Here is a 20,268-nt window from a genome sequence, read left to right as displayed (position 1 = left end):
TAAAAAGATTTAAAAAAAAAAATTGATTTAGGTTATTGTCTTGTAGAAGCACTAAGTTTTACTTCTTAATTTTTCAAAAATAGTTAACAAGTTAAAAATGTTACAAAACACTTGTTTTCATTATAAATTATCAACTAAATAGTTTTATAAAATCTCTTTACTCAAGTTGCTGGCTGTTATTATAAAAAATGTTGTTTTTAAAATCTCATTTATTATTATTAATGAGTTTGAATGATATAAAATTTCTGTTTTTGTATACTTGTTATAAATTTGGAATCTAAACCTTAAACTTATGTGTGTGTTTATGTTCACTCAGATAACTATTAATTATTTAAAATGCACTTTGTTTTAATACAACAAGGTTCAACGGATAACATACCAGTTAAAACAATCAATAAACAAAGTATTAATGAATTCCAAGAAGGTCATAGTAAGGTACCTTATTATGAACTCCTTGGTAACTAAATCTAAAGTATCAACAGCAAATTGTTTGGCTTGTAATGGTATGAGAAATTCATTTAGTTTATCTATCAAATGATATTTTTAAAAAATCTCTACATATAGCTTTTTTTTTTCATACTATTTTAAATTAAAAATGAAGCAAGCGAAGTAAGAGAAGTTGGCGAAGTAAGAGAAATTGGGGATGAAAAGGGTACTTATATTTTTTTTCATCTTAAAAACTAAGTTTTTAAAATAAAATAATTTTAAGTTGGTTAATCTTTACTTATATAACAGTTATAAGAAGTAATAGTTTGGTAACCAGAACCATTTTACAAATACTTTTGTTTTGTTTTAAACTTAAAAACAGACTTGCTGAATATGCAACTAATCTTTAAGAATGGCAAATTTTTTAATGATTATCTGGTTAGTAAAGATTTGGGATATTGTTTAACATACTTGACAATAGTTTTCTAGATGTCATTAATTTTAATATTGATGTGAATTACATATTTGTAGAAAAAAAGAATGGTTGTGAAAACATTAAAACAATAATGTGATCAGTGTCATAGAGATCTAAACAGACAGTAATTAAATGTAGCCTAAGAATTGTTGACATTTCTTTTCCTAATTTATCTAAGATAGATATTTATTTTAAGAAGTTGTCACCACTGAAACTGATATGATTTTTCAATTCAAAGTTAAAGAAGAGGGATCAGTGTCATGGAACAACATGTCATAAAATCACAAAATGTACACATGAGAAATAGACTTTTTCCTTTTTAAAAGTTTTATAGATTTCATAGGTTTTTTTACCATTATTATCTTCTTCTTCTCCATTCTTTTCATCACAAGTCAATTATTTAAAAACATCTGAAACCTTTGTGCCTCCTTAAAGTGGAACAATAAAATTCTAATGAAAAGCTGATTCCAAAACAATTCTTACACCTATAAAAACTAAATCAAACTTTTTGTGTAGGTTTGCAGCTTTTTTGGGATCTTTGCAAATATTTAAGTTTAGGTTTTCTTCACAATTTTTTATGCACAAATAAATGTACTTATCAATGCCAGTTCATTTTTAAAAACACTTCAAAAGTATTTCAGGTTTTTAGTGTTGTTTGAGTATTATTTTGTAAAGCATGCTATTTGTTTCATAAAATTATGCAGAACCACAAAAAGCATAATTTTATAAATATTTATTGGCATTTTTTTTTTATACTTGTTTTTTTCTGGTTTCAACCTAAACTATGTTTTGAAAATCAGTTGAATTAAATTAGACCTGTATTTTTATATTTGCCGGAAAAGTTGTTTGTGGTTCTGAATTTGTAAAGCTGTTTTAAAATTGAATTTTTAGACTCTTTTTTTTAATCAAGGTTGAATGTCTCATTGTTTGCATTATATAAACTAATTAAAATTTTAAGTCAAGATTTATTCACGTATTTTTAATTTTCATTTGATATGTTTATTAGATCAATCATTTGGAAAAGAAACCCCTATAACACTGGGTACTGTCATAGCAGAAATCAAAGTTGGTAGGTTTTTGAATATTATTTGAATAATTTGAAATATCAAACATTATACAATTGATATGAAATTATTTTCATTAAAATGTTCTAGGGTTGTTGAATTTATTTTCATATATTTTGCTGTTCTTTAATTGTTATTGTTTTTTGTAACAATTCATACATAAATTTTATGCATAAATTTATACATAAATTTATACATAGTTTATACATAAATTTTACCTTAAACTTTTAAAAGTTTTTATTTTGATACTTTTAATACTCCTAATACTTAATGCTCTCATGTTGTCACCATCAATAAAAAAACCTTGATATTATTTGTTTAATGCTAATTTTTATTCCAATTTTTCATCTGTCAGGCTGAACAAATGTAAAAATGTTGCTAACATGTCTTGTGACAAATTTCATTATATTTCAACCCTTCTGAGCAATAAGATAAAATATGTTTTCTCTATTGTAGAGTTACTTGTTTATCCAATAATTTAAAAAAAAAAAAATATAAGCAAAATTCTTTTAGAATGAAAACTTAAATCAAGAAATTCATTTATTAGATAAATCATTTGGGTGTACAACAGAGAACCCAATAGAAGAAAAAGATGGTCCTATTACTGTAACTAATGGAGGCAAGTTGTTCTAACTTATGTATAAAGTTTTTTAATATGAAAAATCAACATAACAGCAACTTTATAACTGTTACTATTTAGATATGTAATCATTTAGTTGTTTAACTGTGTTTAATCTCACATGTTACTAAGAGACTAAGGGCAGTAACATATTATATGAAGGAGTTATTAAAGTGGAATAATAAGAACAAATTTCATAGTATTTTTCAACTTGTACTTTTAATTTTTGTTTATGTACTTCCCAATAATATAGGTTTAAGGGAGAAAAAATGTAATGATTCTGCTTAAGTCTTATGCATATATAAATTTCTAAATATCTTTAAGAATTTCACAAATGAATAAAAAATGTATTTATGAAATGGTTGACAGAACTCTTTTAATCAAGCTTTCTTACTTTCTTAACCTTCTTAGTCTTCTTAAATTCTTAGAACAAAACTGCCATGCTTGCAAGGCATAGAAGATTAAACTATGAGTGATTGTTTTTTAAGCGGTATCTTTTAAGTTTCACACCAAGTTTTTAATCTACATATTGAATTTTATTAGTTATTAAGTATTAAAAGTTCTTAACTCAAGCTTTATAAAAGTATGTAGTTCACAAATCTAAAGCAAAAGTAAGAAAAGTGTTAATTTTTTATTTTGAATGCAATTTTTCAGAACTGGAAGATTTCTATTTTTCATTAAATTTCTTTCTTTTCATTAAATTCCAAGTAATTTAATTGAAGTTTATTTTCAAAAAAAAAAAAGAAAAAAGCCAGGAAACTATGATAATAAAGTTTGTAAAGTATATTGACTGTAGTTGCAAAAAGATTTTTAAACACCATATTGCCTACAAAAAAAATTTCAAAAGATATCAACCTCAGACTTCTTTTTTCTTTGTTTTCAAGAATACTACTACTAATTAAAAGTTTATGAAAAATACTGATTTTGGTAGTTGACTATAAAAGCTTGAGTTTTGAAAAAGCAGGATTTAGGATTTCTCAGGTTTTCACCATTTAAGTAATTTCTGAGCATAGTAGAAAGTAAAAATTGTAGTGCTGTTAATTTCTATTAAAGTTCATAGTATTATTCCTGATGCTAAAGGAGGTTTTTGAATTAATTGATTGACTGATTAAACAGTTTTTGTTTTGCTGATTTTAACTTCTGGATTGTGAAGATTTCCAATAAGGTTAACATTTATGGTTTTTTTTATATAATTCTTGTTTTAAATTGTTCTTTTTTGTTTTTTACAAATTCGAGAGGTTTGAATATCCAGTTTTTTAACTCTGAAAGCTAGGTTTTTTCAAATAATGTATTAGGATCATGTATAGAGAGGGCTTTTACAGCAACTTTGAAATGTACCAATGCATCACAGAAATCTTTTATAATATCTAGCTCTTTTTATAATATCTTGCTTATTCATCAAAGGTTTTGATGAATAAGCAAGATATTATAAAAAGAGCATCAACTGGTGCGTAACCAAAAAGAGTCAGGAATCAGTTTTTTTGAAATCAGCTTTTTTTTTTTCTAACTGATTTTTTTTTTCTAACTGATTTTTTTTTTCTAACTGATTTTTCTAACTGATTATTGAGGCTACTTTACTATAGCAAGTCTATAAAATTTGCAATATAAAATACAGTTATTTGAAAATACTAACTTAGAATGTACCAATATTTTTACTTTAAAAACTTTTTCGAAATTTAAGTAAAATATTTTTTTGTTGTGGTAACAACCCAAAAAATTCAGCAAACTTTTGAATATCAAGTTTCTTTTCAATGAAACTTTTGATATTCCAATGTTAAATTATATTTTATATAATATTTTTAATTTTGTATAATTATTTTACAATAGCTTATAATATATTAATTTTATATAATAGCTATATTTCATATAATAGAATTAATAAGGTTGCAATAAATTTGTTGATCCCATAATAAATTATAAATTTTTTCTGTTTAGAAATGGATACAAAAATAATGAATAGCATAATAGACAAAGTGGGATTAGAGTGGAAAAGACTTGTAAGTGAAACTGGTTTCAATGAAGATGTGCATGCTTTAATTAATCTAATAGATCATGATGTGGCTCAAGAAGAGTCTAAAATTAAAAGCTTTCTTAAAACACTTTATCAATATCATCCTAAAGATTACAGAAATTTTGTTGAGAAAGCTCTTAATAATATGCAAAGTACTGATGTGCTTCAAGATAAATGTTTAATGGGTATGTTGTTGCTTTTTATTTTTATCTGCATTTCAGGATTTGATCATAAGTGGGTACAATTTTAAAGAAAGATGTTTACATTTAAAAAAATGAAATAAATTCAATGTGTCTTAAAGTCTTTATAAGCTTTATTATTAGAAAAAAAAGCTATTATATAAAGAAGAAACTATGAAAATCAGAACTTAATTCCCTCAGCAAGTATTTACACAGTAAGAAATCTTTTACAGTTATGACTAATATTATTTAGCGAGAAAGTTCATAATTTTTTGTTATGGTAAACACAAATCACCATCATATAAACTCAAAGCTGCTTACTAAATTAGGTTTGCAATAAGATATCATTTAAAAGATGTACTGATAAAAAAGCAACTGGTCTTTATAGAACAGAATCAAATTTTAATTTAAATTTAATGTACACATTTGATGAAAGATGTGTAATACATTTTATCAGTGCTAAATACATTTTTATACAAATTTCTTTTAAAAAGAATGTTTAATTTTACTAATACAAATGTTACCTTCAGATTTTGAAGCATATTATTTATAAGCATTCGTTAAATATTAAAAAGGTAAAAGTATGCTTCATATCTAATTTTCTTACAAATATTAAATTATTTCTATTTAGGAATGGATACAAACATAATGAATATTATAACAGAAAAAGTAGCAATAGAATGGAAAAAATTTGCCCGTGGTACTAACTTCAGTGAAGATGTGGATATTATTATTGATCAAATAGATCATGATGAAAATATGGCCGGAGAAAAGTCTAAAATGAAATGTTTTTTAACAAAACTTTATGAGCACCACCCAAATGATTAAAGAGCTTTTTATGAGAAATCTTTAAAAGCTATGGGAAGGAATGATGTTCTCCAAGACATATCTTCTATAGGTGTATTTCTAACTTCTCTTGTTCTTTATATTTCTTTTTTCTTTTAGATTCATTTTCTTTTAATTCTTTGTTTATTTTTTGTAAGTAAACTGCATTTTTGTATTGAAATTTTACATTGGTATTTTTTTAATAACATTGACTTTTTCCCTATAATCATTTTGTCATTTTTTTTTTTTTTTTGCTAAATAAAATTAAGAGTTGTATTATAAAAAGACCTGAAATATCAAAGTTATGCGGAAAAAAAAACTTGAAGTAATTGGATTTTTCTGTCATCAAGTATTTTTTGTAGTCAGTTCTTAAAAAAGCCAAAATTTTCCTAATAAGTTTTTCGTAGCTTTGGTATTTAAAAAAAAAAAAGTTGAAATCACGCCTACATTGCACAAGTCGTTTGTTTATAAGAAAATGTTTTATACTTTTTTTTTCATTTATACTTAGTAATCACTTATGATTTTATTTTATTTTTAGATGCAGTTGTAAAAAAGTATAATAAAAGTGTAGGTAAGTAATTTGGTCTCAAAAATATTTTCTTAATATTGTCTGGTTTTTGAATCAATTACACAATCAAATCATGTAAAATTGTGGTTTTGTAAAAAGGCTCACATCAAAAGATTGTTAAGCAGTAATTAATTGTAAGAGTCTTAAAGATTTTATTAAAATGTTGAGATTAATCAGAAGCTTTATACTTTTGCCTTAAAAAAAGCAGTGAAAATAGTAGAAATAAACAAGAAAACTCTAAAAATATTGACAAAGTTCAAGAATTTAAAGAAAAGTGTGTGCTAGCTAAGACTAATTGTGACAATCAGCCTTCAAACTCTAAAAATATTGACAAAGTTCAAGAATTTAAAGAAAAGTGTGTGTCAGCAAAGACTAATTGTGACAATCAGCCTTCAAACTCTAGAAAAATGAGAAAAAAATGTTCTTAATTAATTGTAAGAATCTTAAAGATTTTATCTCATTAAAATGTTGAGATTCATTAATCAGAAGCCATATGTTTTGCCAATGACTGTTAAGCAGTGATTAGTTGTAAGAATCTTAATGATTGGATGTGATTACTATTATGTCTCTGAATGTTACTGAATTTAAATTGCTTTTGTTATGATTGTTTGTTTTTAAATTTTTAATACTGTACAATCTCATTGTATTGCAGAAACTATGGTTAAGTTTCAAAAAACTCAAAGATTCAATAAATTTTGATTGTAAATAGCAAGAAAAAGGATGTGTGAGCAAACTCTTCTTTAAACTTGCAACAATTATTGCTGTTAAAAAATCTTCTAACACAACCTTCTGGTAGAGGCACTAAATATCTCTCAGATGATTTAAAAACATTTGGAACATATCTCAGATGGATTCATCATAATTATTATATGAAAATTATGATTGAGTTCAATATTTTTTAAAAAAATCATGTTTTTAAATAAGTTACATATGCAAATTTTTTCAAATTTTGAAATAGCTTCCTCTTTCATTTTCAGTCTTCGTTTCAAAAGTATTAATAAAAATATTTTTTTGAGATATTTATGTTTGCTTCATATTAATAAAGATTAGATACCACAATTAACAGAATTTGCTGTATTTTTACTGTTTCATTTCTAATTTATTAGTAAAATTCAAAATTTAACTAAAAGTCATTTTTCAAGTTTTGAAAAAGATTAAATATCTAGCATCATAAAAATTTCAATCACATTTGCAGTTGTTGAGATATTTAACTTTTGGATTGAGAGGTTGTAATTTAGCAGTAGCTCTACATTCTTGCAATATTATTTCAGAATTCATGTTCTACACAGCTTGGGTAGGTTATTGAGTGGTCCTTAAAAATAAAAACTAAAATTAACCCTCAATTTTTTTTTTATTTTATGAAATGAAAAAATGTTTTTGTCAAATTTTAGATAATTTAAATGTTTAGAGCTCCCCTCATATGTCTGGTATGTATGCCATGCAGCCAAGATTTTAACTTTACAATGAACTTAATTAGTTATGTGAGATTAGTAGTTTGAGACCTAATGTATTATCGCTAGTATAAGTCTAATAGTCTGAAACCTTAAGTATCATATCTAATTTACATTAAATAGTTTTTGTAAAGTTGAAAAAGAGAATTTTATAGTATCAGTACCATGAGTGGAAATAGTGTAAAATTTGATGTTCAAGGCAGTAATTCAATATTCCATTCCATTAGAATTTTTAAGGTTTACAACTACATAGTACATGTGATTAAATTGTTTTTATTGTTATCTTAAACATCAATTGATTCATGTTAATTCATGTTCATTCTGACTATTACTATTAGTTATTATATCACTATTTGCAAAACTGATTCATATCTATAACTGATACTGAATTTACATTGTAATAAAAATTGATTTTGTGGCCCTATAAGGAATAGGGTGGAGTTTATCCTTCAACATTTGAATTATGATCTTCTTACCCTCTAGTTTTGTTCCTATTTATGAAATAGCTTAGACAACATATAATTAAAAATGAACAATATTTAGAGGAAGCTCAATGATGGTGAAGTTTCCAGTTCCATAACTGTATTCTTTCACTTTAAAATTTAGTTTTGAGCCCCCAAGAAGATACAACTGGTTCTGAGTAAGTAAACAAATTTAGGTTTGTTTACTTACTCAGAACCAGTTGTATCTTCTTGGGGCTCTTTATTGTGAATGGCTCTTAAGTTCTTCCTTCATCACAATCCTGAGTTGAAGAAACCCTTATGACAACTGTTGACTGTTACCATCACTGAATTATCAAAGTTTTAGCTTAGAGCTAAAATTCTGATGCGAGAACAACAAAATTGTCAAATTTAGCTAGAGAAGTCATTTGAGGATTGGCATCTTCTCAAGAAGTACAAAGCATGAATTTCATCAACTCAACTTTCAATAGTCAGCTTTTGTTTCCAGACTTGATGATCTTTTTGATGTTGCTCACACTGATCCTCTGAACATAAAATCAGTTTTACAAGAAGATAATGATTTTGTATTAGCACAGGATCAGTTTTGCAAGAAGATAATTATTTCTTACCAGCACAAAAAGAGAGGTTTAAGGCCAGGGTAGATGAAAAGCTTGCTACAAAGGAGAAAAGGGTATTTGAAAGAAATACTTGCAAAACAACTGCAAATGAAACAGTTTGCAGATTCTACAGTGGAATTGGTTTCATCTAGTTTTGAAAAAATTAAGCAAATAATAGAGAAAAAGGAAACTGAGAATAATTCATGTGAGGAGGTTGTTAAAGCATAACATTTAGGATGCTAATGGGAAAAATGAGGCAAAAAACTGTTGACACTCTTGAGCTTGCGGCAGCACTGAATTAAACAAAAGTTTTAGACTGCATAGCCATTTTTGTTATAACAGAGACCACAAAAATTCTAGGACATAGCATTGGTGAACTTGCTCTAAACAGAGATTCCATTCAATGACACAGAGTCCAAAGATTAGCAAACATAAAGGCTGATTTTCAGTACAACATTCTCTTGTTGTTCACTGGGATAAGAAAGTTATTTCTGACCTTATTGGAAAGGAGGAGGTTGATCACCTTTGGTTTATTTAATTACAATTGGTGTAATGAAATGGAGTTTCTAAGTAACTTATAGTTGCCAAGCTTGCATCCAGAACAAACAAGGCTGTTTTTGGAGCTATTAAAGACTTAACAGTATTTGAGCTATATGTTTTGGCAGCTGGTGCATGTGTCCTCTTAGAAAAGAAACTTAAGAAGTAGTTGTTGTCACTGGCTTGCAGGCATTACGTTATAAAGTTGATTAATGGTGCAGTCTTCCAAGTTATCACAGGATATGCCTCCTCTTCAATTGTTCAAATCTTCAATGCTTACAGGAATACTGGACATTCACAGAAATGACCAAATATGAACCAGGGATAACAGAAGATAACAGAGCAAATCTAATGGAAGACATTAGGCAAAGTACCATTCACTTAGCCATCAACTATTTTGATCAGAGCCAGCCAAGAGTTGATTATAAAGAATTCTTGTAACTTATGATTGTTTTTCTTGGTGTTGCTCCTGCTAAAGGAGTGTGATTCATGTTGCCCTGAGCAATTCATTGTACTTGCTGAATGAGTAAAGTCATATACAGTCTCAAACTGAAGAAAGAAGGTTACTCGATGTGTGTGTGTTTGCAGTATGCATCTACTTGAAAGTCTTGATCTCTGCACCTCTAGCATCTGGTTTTTCTTACAGCAACTTTCTGTTGCTTTGTTTGAATGCCCCTCCATCCATTCTGCAATCTCAAAGCAAACATCATAGAAGTATCAATCATTTGTGGTACTTGCCAGAAGAACTTGGTAGCTTGGCTTTCTTCAACAATTGGGTTAGTATGTGAATAAAGAGACTGATAGTGAGTGCAATTCAGAATGAACAAGAGCCAGTTAATTACCATTTCAAGAGAATTGTAGTTTCTCTGGATTCCTTTGAGGACAAGAACTCAGAAGATTTGTCTTAGCTAAGTTGATGAACCAAATAATGAGTTTCCACATGGATTTCTTGTAGTTGATTTTCTGGATGGACAGAGGTGATTTCAGGCAATCTAAGGAAACATTCAAGTCACTGAAAGTAGTAAATATCATTTTGAATACTGATGTGCATTATTTCAAGAATAAAGCAACTTGTTAACTTGCAATGAATGGCGTTTACAATTCCTCTTGAAAGTTGTCAAGTATTATCATCAAATGTGCCATGACAGTAGAAAAAAAACTGTCCAGAGTATCACATAAACAATAGATATGGTAATTGTTGAACTGATACCATTAGTTCTGTCCAAAGCTGAACTGCAATCCAATTGTGTTAAAAATTAATTTTTGAATTGGCTTGGCGACCCCTAAACACAAGAATTTATAATTCAAACTTTTTATAAAGTGTTTCTGCATTATAAGGAAGAGATTAGGAGGGTAAGATTTTAAAAAATGCTAGTTTTATTTTTTTTTGTTTGTTTTTAAGCTCCATCCTAATAAGACACCTCTAAAACTTGATGGGTTAATAAAAGTTATATATGCAGTGGCTGCCATTAGGTTTATCTTAAATATAAGTTATAAAATAACTTATATTTAAATGCTAAAGAAACTTTTGTGTAATTGTTAAAAGAAAAACCATAAAATCTATCAAAACAATTAACAGCTCTAAAAAATGCCAGGCTTAAAGCTCACAATAATTGTACCAACATAATTAGTTTTTTGCACATTGCAATTTCATTGTACACTTCAATTCTTACACTTCTGTAAAATAAAATCAACAAAATCTTGAAGTACAATAAAACAGTTTTAAAATTGAAGATGCATAAACTTAAGGAAAATAAAATTTGCAATGGTGAAAAAAGACCATTCTAACACAGCTGTAACTCTATTATAGTTATTCAAGTTCTGCTGTGGACATTATGGCAATAATTTAAATGCTTTATGAGTCAAGCACTTGGATATTTTAACTTTTCTTGAAAGTCCAAATTATCAGATGAGATATATTCACATAATTGTATTGCTGTATATAGTAGTGCAAGTGAAAAGACATGTTTTATACTGAGATTTAAAAAAGCATAGCCCAACAAAATATAATTTGTTCTGGCTCCTACATTTAAGAATGAGAAAGTTATAACATTTTATGTTGTAAAAATTGGATTATAAACATTTGCAAAGGGTGAGGGCAGTTCTACACTGATCTTAATAAGCTCCTATGTTAACGTTGCTCAACTTTCTATATTTGTTTGTTTATATACTTTTAGAAATGCGTGAAGCACTGAAAATGCTTTATCTTACAGCTTATGGAAAAACCAATCAACTTGTGCATAAAGTAAAAAATCCCACTAAAGTTGAACTTTTGAATAAGTTTGTAGAATTGACTGTAGTTGATGCAGATAAAGTGGAAGAAGATGCTGTAAATATTGTTGAACGAGAATTATTTCTGCAAAAACAAATGAGCTACAAACCAATTGAATTTAAGAATGTTTTTTCAAAGGAGCTATCTTTGCTCCTAATTTCTGGCATTGCTGGAATTGGAAAAACATGGTTGCTCAGAAAATGCTTACTTGACTGGGCCAAAGGTTTTATATGGTAGAATGTAGATCTTGTCCTATATCTTGAATGCAGAAAGTTAAACCAGTTTCAAAATATTAGTAACATAAATGAGTTACTTCAGGTTTTCTACAAAGATATATTTAAGGAGTGCGATGTTTGTGAAAATTTTTCTATATTATTTTTGATAGACGGATTGGATGAGTTTCTTTATTTAGGTGAATTAATTAATCACAATCCCCTAATTCCAAGCAAACATCCTATTGTCAATACGTTAGCAAATGCTTTGGATATTCAAAGGCACAAATGTGTTATTGCTGGAAGAGTTGGAGCAATATCTCAATATAAAGTCAAGGTTACAGATTGTATACACAAGTTAACCATTCAAATAATGGGTTTTAATGAAAATGGAATAAATGATTATGTGGAAAGAAGTATAGATAACAATAAAAAAGAAGCTGTAAAAAGTTTTCTGGAAGCATCTTCCTTAGCTAAAGCTATGGCTTCTGTTCCTTTTTATTTATCAACAATGTGTACGATTATTGCTACTTCCACACTAAGTAATTCTTACTCATTCTTCAGTTTGACAGAGTTATATTTTTTTATATTTTTTGCAAAAACACATTTGCAAAAACAATGAACCAGTTTATAAGATGATGCAAAGCGAGGGTAGCAAGCAGTCTATTTTGTGAGTTTGTAAAATTGCTTGGTATTTTTTTAATCAAGGTAAAGTTATTTTTTCTGAAAGTGAAATTAAAGAATTTGTTAGTGACTTTGAGCTTGAAAATGAATTTTTGGATTTCATTGAAAAAGTAGAATCGCAACTTGGTTATCAATATCAGTTTGTTCACCTCACATTGATGGAGTTCTGTGTGTCTGTACATGCATATATGTACTTGAGTTCTGATGAGATTATATGCAACAAAAAGCTGGTTGGCTGTTTACCCATGATTTGTGGGCTAACAAACAAAAATAAAAGGTGTTTTGTGAGTTTTCTTGATGACTTAAAGAAATCATTGTTAAAAACTGGGAAGTCATTGTTTAATGATGCTTACAGTGAGTTACGTTCATGAAAAATAATAAAAGTTAGTTTTTAAATTTCCTTTTTTAAATCTTATATTGTATTATCTTTTTTTATTATATATATATATATATATATAATCTTTTATTTTTTCTTATTGTATCTTTTTTAGATCTTATTTTATTCTTAGTAACAATTCATGGTCTTCTAGTAAAAATGAAGTTGAAGAATTCAAATGAAGAAACAAATTCACTTCTTAATGCTGTACTTGGTAGGTGAAGTTTATGCAAAATGTTTTACTTTCATTTTAAGTTACTTATTTGTGGTTGTATGAAAATTTTATCTTTTTGTTCCCATGAAATGTCATGGTGATATTGGACTAAGGATATTTTAAGTTATAAAGTTGCCCCAGTATATTTAGATGTGCACATATTTTTGTTAAAAAATAGATTGCATTTACTAATTTGCATCTGAATGGATTGAGATTTCAAAAATAAATCTTTTTAAATTTATTTAATACTGTTTATACTAATATTTTTTAAAAGAAAAGCATTTTACATTATAACATACACAGCATATATATTACATTATTTTTAAAATAAGAACAAAAAAAAAAACAAAAAAACAAAATGGAGAATGGAAAACAATATTCAAAAGTTGCAAATAAAAATAGATGCAATACAAATGAAATTTTTTTAAGTGGCTTTCATTAGCTTTGTAATATTTGCTGATGCATTTAGGCATAGATTTGACCAATTTCATGCATAGTTCATGTGGCATGTCTAACCAAGTTTTCTCCAGCTTCTCCTGGAGGTCCTTAACTGACGTGGTATGCATTATTACCATTTCTCTATCCACCCATAACCAAATATTTTCAATAGTGTTGAGATCAGGAGATTAGTGCACACCATAGTATGATTGATAAATTGTTTTCAGTGAACCAATAAGAGATTTTGCTATGTGAGTAGTTTCTGCATCTTAATGAAATTTCCAAGTTTTTTAGCTATCTACATAGAAAAAGCTCACAGATGGTAAAAGTGAGTTTTCCAGCATTTCTTTGTAAATGAATTGGTTGATTTGACCCATGTAAATACTGATCTTCTTTTTAGTTTCTTTAACTCTTTTGTTACTGTCTCAACACATGACACAGCTAAAAATAAAAAGTTTATGACACAGCTAAAAAAAAAAAGTTAGTAAAAAAAAGTAAAGCAGCAAATTCTTTGTTTATTAAAAACAAATAGCATTGTCTAGCAGGGACATTGCAAAGAATTATAAGTCAATACACTCATGTGTCTAAATATAACAACAGTTACTCTTTTGTTACTGTCTCAACACATACACTAAAACCTAGTAGCTTCTCGTTGAGGAACTCAGCTAAACTTACATTTGAAGTTATAAATTATAAAATATATATTACTTAAGATAATGTTTTATACATTTAAGTAATAAATGTACTTCATGGAAAAAAAATTTAGGCTTTATGATTATATTATATTTATATTTATGATTATACTGAGACATCTCTATAATTGTATTTCTGATTTAACTGCACCTTGTAAAATGACCAAAATCTGGCCATTTTAAACTTGCATTACTCAGCCTAGGATTAACTCTTCCCTGATTATAATTGGAGTAAATGCTTCAGTAAATGCCTCAGTAGCACAACTTCTGTGGCCTGTCAGACCATTGAATCCCTTACAATGTTTGTAACCACATATTTTATCTTACAATGCTTTTTTTTTTTTTTTTTTTTGCAATGTCCCTGCTAGACAATGTTATTTGTTTTTAATAAACAAAGAATTTGCTTTTCTTTGTCTGATTCACTTTTTTTTTACTAACTTTTTATTTTTAGCTGCATAATTGTCAGCTGTGCTGTCCAATGATAATTTGTAAAGAAAAAATTATTTCCAAAAAGTATCAGATTAAAATAATGTGTCTAAACTAAATTGCTTGTTTTAAAGAAATGCTTCATTACCTTATAACCTTATATCACTATTTAAGTTAAGACACTAATAAATTATGGTAAAATTATATATCAATCTGAACCTTATTAAGCATGCTTTTTTAATCAGCAAAAAAAAATTTAATGAATACATTCATGCGTCTAAATATAGTAAGGTAACTGACTATGGTATATAAAAAGAAAAAATTTTCTCTTCATGCTTTTCTTTAATATATTCCACATTAAATCATCCAGATTATGTATATCTTAAGGTTCTCTAATTTGTAAGGAAGAAAAATAAGAGACAGCAATTAAACAGCAAAAAATAAAAAACATCACACACAAGTTGAGAAATGCGAAAACATCTGCATTTGTACATATCATGACATGTTTATATCTGTCAAGTAAATAAAAGGTAAGTTGATATAGAAAGATGAAACAATGACAATCAAAGTCAAACTATAAAAAGCACTAAAGAAATGTGAAGAAAGAAAAGAGCTTCGGTTTGAGTTTAATTTTAGGAAAAGGCAGCGTAAAGTTTAATTTTAGGAAAAGTTTAATTTTAGGAAAAGGCACTGCTAGTATTATCTGGAATAGAAGAAATCATAGCTTGCTTAAGTTAAAGATTGTTAATCAAGCTAGTTGTTTGCTGAATCTGGGAATAAGAAGAGTTTTGACTAATTAGAACAAATTGAGAAACAACTGCAAACCCTAACTGTTAACCCCTGATCTTTCCTAACCAAACAATATCCCTGCCCTAATCATTTCTATTGACATTCATAAACCTTTTCTCCACATAATAATATAAATACTTCCAGGCTCTCATAGGGGCTGAATGAACTTTAATATTTTGAAGCCTCTTGTGTATCGCACATTTACATATATATTTTTTGAATGAGAAAAAATAAAAACAATTGTTTCTCAATGATTAAACATCAAACCTAATTGCAGAAATGCTTTTCTTGGATTTATTGCAACAAATGTTCAGACAATTTTATTTCCAGAAATGCTTTTCTAGGATTTGTTGCAGCAAATGTGGTTATGGTTGATGAAAAATTTAGCCTGATTGGAGTTTATATTGATTATTGCAAGCCCATTCAAACGCTCCTGTGATGTAGTTGAATGATGAAAACTCTTTCCTTCTTCAGCACATTGAACAAGCGTTCTAATTGTAGTCACAGGTAAAGTAAGAAATATGCCTAATGCGACATACGTTTGGGAAGATTGAGAGGAATACAAGTTCCAGCACTTCCTTAAACAAATAGTGCTTTTATTTAGATTTCTAATTGATAACAAAGAAGCCTCTAATTGATAAATAAAATTTGAAAAAAGTATCAAAATAATTATTCTCTATTAGATTAAGTTTAAAGGAGATAACTAATAATAATTAAACATAAATTAATATCAGATTTATGAACATTTAGTAATAGATTCATGTTAATAATAGATTCACGTTAATAATAGATAACAAATATGTGTAAGTTTTCTCTGGTTACAAAAACAATAGATACTCAATTTCACCACAAATAACATGTAAAGAATTAATAGATTATTTTTGCATAAATACAAATCATAATTTTTATAATAATTACAATAGCATTAAAATAGTTCTAAATCAAAGTACTGTTACAGTTAAGTTAGGATATTGTTACTGTTAAATTAGGATTTATAGTATTATCTCTAAAGTTTTTATGCTTTAAGGATTTGAGGCCCTGATGTATAATGAGGCCTATGCCAAACAGCCCAGTGTCCCCCCCCCTTCCCTTATATGGTCTAGCCACTTCACAAAATTCAACTTCTACTTACTAGAGTTTTTCTACTGAGTTTTAGTCTATTTGCCTTTTTCCTCATAAATTGATGAACTTGGTTCAATTACACAGGCTAACAAAAAGGTTTTTTAGTTACTTGACAGATTTGACTATATTTGCACAAGTACATCTTCAAGTGATGATTTTTCCTAATTGTTGTTTATTTATTTTTTTTTTTTTGCTTTTTTTTTTTTTTGTCTCATTAGTTTTTTGAGGTGTGCAAGATTAGTTTTTTTTATCTTTAATCGAATACGATCAAGATTGCAAAAATTTGAGATTAATAAAATGATTTTATTCATTAGCTTTTATGCAATTGACAATTTTAAAAGTTACATTTAGTATTCACATCCATTTATCTTTAGACAAACTAGTGTAAGTCTACATTCAGTTCATTTAATCATTTTGACAAAAATGAAAGATCAGTACTGAGTTGTCACTGTCAGAGTTGAACGAGTTGATAAGACACAAGAACATTCAAATGATTCACTAAGCACATAACCTAAAAAAGTATAAATCAACTTGAAATGCTCATAACAAAGAAAAAGTCAACAAATTTTTATAAAGAAATATAAGTTCTTCTAAATTTTTGGATAGAAAACTGCAGCGTTTAATGGAAATGATGTTCTCAGATGTTGAGACACTGTGAATTAACATTGGTCACTGGGATTGCGAGAAGTGATTGAGCAAGCTTAGCAAGACAAGAAAATAGACTTTTATTTTTCCTCCACCATGTCAGTGGACAACTATTGCACTCAATTGCCATATCTTTCAAATATCTCTTCACATCATCATCATCAAGTGCACTCATACTTTACACATCAGCTTCACCAACTTTGTTATTGGTTGCAGTTGTTCTGGTCCTGGACCTGGTACTGTTGGAAGTTCATTAAGTAGTTCACGAAGCTTTGATAAGTTAGCCTTCAGCTTTTCAGGTTGTTTGTAATAAAGTGTGTACAGACTTCATCTGACCTAACCCAATAAAATAGTACAGAAACTGGCAGATAATTACAGCAATATAGATAATTAGATAAGACTCTTCATTTATACTCTCAAGCTAATTGTTTTGAAGTGACAATTTTATTACACACACTTAGATTTTTGTTTTCGTTCTTTTTAGAGTAAGATTTTGCATGAATCATTTTGTTTTTGTTTTTTTTTTCAGGTATGCTACTAAAAGCTGATAAATTTGGTATGTAATTTAAAATGCTTTCAGAAGTTTTAATATGATGACCGCTTCATCAAGTACTAAAATTGCTTTCTTTAATCGTTTACTAACAATATTATAACAATTGATGAATTTTAAAATTTCTTTCTAATGCCAAGTCTTTTTTCTTGGCGTGTAGCTCTTTAATTGATTCGCTCAATACTACTGATTTTTGAGCCCATATTTGCAAAATAATATTTCTTAATAGTCCGTTCGCGTTTCACCGTCTAAAACATTTTTAATTTGTTATTTTTCCTTTTGTTGCTGCGTCTTTTGTCTTGCAGTCTTTTAAGTTAAAACTTTTACTTTTTGTTAATAAACACCATGATAAGTGATGAAAACGCCATGAAAAGTGATGAAAACACCATGATAAGTGATGAAAACACCATGATAAGTGATGAAAAGCGAATTCACATTGAAGACTGCTGGGGAAAACCAAGAGTTGTCCCCCTTTTTCTACTTTAGAGAAAAATAGAATTTTGCGTTTGAAGACTTCAGTAGTTTTAATGTTAAACATTTTTAGACACCTCGATAGTGCCTGGTAACTTTTTACTTGTATGTGCCAGAAATAACAGGTAAACTGATACGCAAAATTTGTGAAATTGGATATCTGTGGCTTTTCACGTGTAGTCTTCAATTTTTCTCTTGAATGACAGCATAGTTTTTGTGTAAATATAATTCATTTTTTGAATCATTTGGTTACTTAAAGATATAATTTTGAATTGTTTGGTTACGTAAATGCTGTGCTCTTAAATCTCGCTTAATCAAGAACATAAATCTCGTTTAATTAAAATATTTTACGTTTCTTTAACACTATTACAGCATATTTAATTAAAAAAATCAATTTAAAAAATGGTATTATTGTTTCTTAGATCAAAAGCTGTTCATTGAATGTTTATTTGAAGCACAGGCTTCGATTTCAGAAGATTTGAAAAGATCAATTGATGAACGACGTTGAATGGTTGTAATACGTGATGGAAAAACTGCTCACGAAGGAATGCAACAGAAATATTTCTTTGAGAAACTTATAGATGCAAGAATTAAGCTGTGGAGTGTAAATGTTGACAAAAGTATTTTGTCTGAGGATGACGAAAAGCTTCTCATTAAATGTTCAACTAATGTTCGTGAAGTCTTTCTTTATTATCCAACGAAGATCGACGGTTGGAGGCCACAGCATAAGATTGAATATCTGTCGATAATCATTAGTTTTACTCTCGTATCAAAAAAAGATTTCGAAGGTTTCCTCCCGTGGATTCGGCTCGCTGAAAACTTAACTCTCTATCTTCACAACGATACTAACTACATCAGCAATATTTGTGAGTGGCTTCGTGTTTCAATATTTAAGACGCTTTTGATCGTGTACCGCGGGAAAGAATTTCATAATATCAAAGATCTTTAAAGGGAAAAACATGAAAATATTTTAAATGTTGAAATATTTTTAATGTGTTAAATATGCAAGATGTAGAAACATGTAGAAATAATAAAACGAATTATTGAGTAATTGTATTTGTAATATTGTTTGTATTTGAAATGTTAAGAAATTTCTGTTTTTTTAAGTTTGAACAAATGTAAAGAAATATTGATGAAAAGAAATGAAGCATGCAAATAGTTGAATTTCAGATTCTTTTTGAAAGATCAAAAGTTACCACAAAAAGATGATTAAGCTATCTAAAGTTGATCCGCTGCAGCTTTAGAATTTTAAAAAGCCTTTATTAAAAAGCCTTTATTTTAGCCTTTATTTTGTAATCTAATTTGCTTTAACATTCAAAACCTTGAATGTTAAAGCAAATTAGATTACAAAATAAAGGCTAAATAGCAGCAAATTTTTTTTTTTTTTTTTTTTTAATATTTTTTTGGCAAATATTAATACTGGTTGTTCTAAAATAGTTGGATACATTTTAGAACGTCAGTATAAACATTTTCCAAAAAAAAAAAATTTCGGCAAATGTTAACACTGACTCGTTTTTTTGGCTAAGATTTAGAAATAACAAAATTTGATGAAATTTTTTCATCTAAATTATTTTACTTTTGTCTAAAGTTTTATTTCTTTAGTTAAAAGGTAAAATCATCGTACGAACCTTTAAAAACATTGTTTTTATGGAAATCAATCTGCAGGTTCAATTTGTTAAATTCAACTAAAAAATATCAAACTTTTACTTCTGAAATCATTGCCAACGTAGCTCCGCAAGCTGAACAAACTTCAACGAGTATTTTAAAGATAAAGCAAAATACCTTAGAGGAAGCAGATTTTAATAAAAAGTTTTTAATAAACTTTGATATTTTTGAAGAAACCATAGGTACATACAGTTACGGAAAAAAGTTTCCGGACAAACTATTTTTAGGTATAATTCCATATTAAATGAAGGAAACCTCATACTGTTATATATACTTTTACAGCTCTCGACAAGCTCTAAGCGTACCATCAAACATTTACTCCACTAGGTAGATGTCTCTTTTGGTAAGAAAAACTAAAATGACTGGAAAAAAGTATTCAGACAAATAATTTTTTTTTCTTCTTCGTAATTTATTTCTTTAATATTTAGTCCATCCTCCTTTATCAGTTGATACTTCGTCAATTCTCTTAGGCATCGACTCAACCAGACTCTTACACCTCG

The 20,268-nt window shown here is 27.9% G+C and overlaps 1 protein-coding gene and 1 pseudogene across 5 annotated transcripts in view; one reads left to right on the top strand and one right to left on the bottom strand.

The window, feature by feature from the left end:
• The window catches only part of LOC145195257 (NACHT, LRR and PYD domains-containing protein 12-like), a 20,886-nt pseudogene extending 2,138 nt beyond the window's left edge, over window positions 1-18,748 (top strand). The window contains exons 2-9 of the transcript XR_016446458.1: window positions 1,908-1,970; window positions 2,513-2,584; window positions 4,520-4,780; window positions 6,138-6,170; window positions 11,390-12,734; window positions 12,890-12,970; window positions 17,612-17,638; window positions 18,526-18,748. The product of XR_016446458.1 is annotated as an NACHT, LRR and PYD domains-containing protein 12-like (transcript). The remainder of the gene's footprint in view (window positions 1-1,907; window positions 1,971-2,512; window positions 2,585-4,519; window positions 4,781-6,137; window positions 6,171-11,389; window positions 12,735-12,889; window positions 12,971-17,611; window positions 17,639-18,525) is intronic.
• The window catches only part of LOC145195258 (E3 ubiquitin-protein ligase MARCHF4-like), a 260,175-nt gene that overhangs the window by 157,811 nt on the left and 82,096 nt on the right, over window positions 1-20,268 (bottom strand). The window lies entirely within an intron of this gene.

The sequence above is a fragment of the Hydra viridissima genome, unplaced genomic scaffold (assembly GCF_058129835.1).
Source record: "Hydra viridissima isolate aposymbiotic clone 2 unplaced genomic scaffold, HvirCarnegie_v1 scaffold_13, whole genome shotgun sequence".
Taxonomy (NCBI): domain Eukaryota; kingdom Metazoa; phylum Cnidaria; class Hydrozoa; order Anthoathecata; family Hydridae; genus Hydra; species Hydra viridissima.
Note: the sequence above shows the minus strand (reverse complement) of the source record. Positions and strands in the feature narration are given on the sequence as shown.